Source organism: Halichoerus grypus, chromosome 8, assembly GCF_964656455.1.
Source record: "Halichoerus grypus chromosome 8, mHalGry1.hap1.1, whole genome shotgun sequence".
NCBI classification, from domain to species: Eukaryota; Metazoa; Chordata; class Mammalia; order Carnivora; family Phocidae; genus Halichoerus; species Halichoerus grypus.
The window spans coordinates 40,495,675-40,497,956 of NC_135719.1; the positions used below are offsets into that span (position 1 = coordinate 40,495,675).

General features: G+C 47.6%; 1 pseudogene; it reads right to left on the reverse strand.

Annotated features, from left to right (window-relative positions):
* Window positions 1-599: 599 nt before the first annotated feature.
* LOC118528620 (ubiquitin-conjugating enzyme E2 C pseudogene) lies at window positions 600-1,362 on the reverse strand (annotated as a pseudogene).
* Between the last annotated feature and the right edge of the window lie 920 nt (window positions 1,363-2,282).

Genomic DNA, 2,282 nt, shown 5'->3' on the forward strand with positions numbered 1-2,282 from the left:
CAAATCTTCAATCTATAAGTTCCCCACTATCTCTGTTTTCTCTCTTGCAACATTGTTTTGTGGAAGAGATTAGGTCATTCATCCTCATTGTTTGCCGCATTCTGGATTGGGCTAATTGCATCCCTTTGGTACAATTTCATATGTTCTTTTGCCTTCTGTGTTTTCTGTAAATTGAACAAATTTGATTCAATTTTTTTTTTTTTTTGAGACTGCTTCCTAGGTGGTGATGTGTGCTTCCATCAGGAAAACCCAAATTTTGGGTTGCCTCTCTTTTTGTGACATATGCACCATTGATGATTACTGCCTAGATTCGGGGGGGGTTGCAAAATAGTGATATTTTATTTATTTATTTATTTATTTAAAGATTTTATTTATTTATTTGACAGAGAGAGACATAGCGAGAGAGGGAACACAAGCAGGAGGAGTAGGAGAGGGAGAAGCAGGCTTCCCCGCGGAGCAGGGAGCCCGATGTGGGGCTCAATCCCAGGACCCTGGGATCATGACCTGAGCCGAAGGCAGACGCTTAACGACTGAGCCACCCAGGCGCCCCCAAAATAGTGATATTTTAAACATAAATTTGTTTTTCTTTTTTTTTAAAAAAACCCAATGTATTTATTTAATATATTCATCACAAGGGCTCAACCAGAGACTTAATTTTTAAAAAACAGAAACAAAACAAAAATGATACCACAGCTTAAGATACAGAGTCCTAGACAGAAATGAAGAGAAAGACTATCTAAGGAGAAAATAAAAAGACAACACAAAGAGAGAGGCTGGATGGTCAGGGATCTTGGCTGGAGACCTGCTTTGAGTAGGTTTCTTGCAGATACTTCTTAAAGGCTGTGGGGTTTTTCCAGAGCTCGGCAGCATGCGTGTTCAAAGGACTATCAATGTTTGGTTCTCCTAGCAGGCTCTGGATGGACAGCAGGATGGTCCTGACATCATACAGGGCAGACCACTTGTCCTTCAGGATGTCCAGGCAGATGTTCCCCTGGGTGTCCACGTTGGGGTGGTAGCAGGGTGTGAGGAACTTAACCGTGGGCGCGTTGTAAGGGTAGCCACTGGGGAACTCCAGGGAGAGCTTACACCTCAGGTCTTCATACACTGTGCCTGCTGCCCCATGGATGGTCCCCACCCATTTGAAAAGGTTGTCGGATTCAGGGAAGGCAGATATGCCTTTGTCACCAGACATCATGAGGGTCATCAGCTCCTGCTGTAGCCTCTTGCCCACGGGGCCCCGGGCGGCGCCCCCGCTGGGCTCGGCTCCTTTGCGGGCGGCGGCGACGCTGGCGGCAGCTGGGTCGCGCTTCTGGGAGGCCATCCCGGGTGGCGCGGGGAGGGAGACAGGAACTCGGAGAGCACTACTGCAACTGCCTGTTTTTCTTTTATTAGCAGGCATACTTCTACAAAGTGAAACTTCCTTCATTGATTAGTTACCCTGAGGGAGAGATCATGTAGAAAAGACAGGATAAATATTTGATGCTTTTCTTTCATTCATCAGTTGCCTAGCATCCTCCTAAAGTGACAAATGAGTTATTTTTTAAAATATATATGAATCAGTGGATTTAAACATGTTTGATGGGTGTCAAGCAATACATTACAGTTATTATTCTTACTGATACTCAAATAATCCTGCCTTTGGCTAGTGGAAGCATACTCAGGTTGGCTCCTGTGTTCTTTTGACATGATCCTGGCGGTGTTTCACAGCATCTTACGGTATGACAGGATGTCTAGGACTCACCCATTGCATTTCCTGTCCCAAACTTGACATGCCCACTCTTCAGAGGCACTCGTGCGTCAGCAGTACTTAGTGACTAAGTGAATGTCAGTGGTGGTGAGAGGTGGGTTGACTCAGTTTTATGACTTCCTGAACTGTATTCACTGTAAGAGAAGAAGGGGCAGGGTTGGGGTCGACGTTGAGGGCAGGGACACGTGGGCAGGGGCATGCCCTGTGGCTCTGCGACTCCACACGTTTATCAACCCATCCTAGACAAAATGCCAGCTCTGTGGGAGCCATGAGAGAAGTGATAATTGCCTCTGAGAGCTCAAGGTCCAGGTGGAAAGACCAGCATCCTCCTCCTGAAATAAGGGCTGGGGTCAGGAGACCAGAGTAGTCAGAGAAGAGTTGGAGGGCACGGGGTAGGAGGGGAGGACAGACATCTCTCTGGCCAACCCGCAAGGCCTTGGGGACCTGAGCAGTACCGCCTCAGCACCCAGGAAGGGTGATGGCTGTCACTGCAGGTGGTCCTGGGGTGGCTGAGGATAATGGCAACCCAAGACCC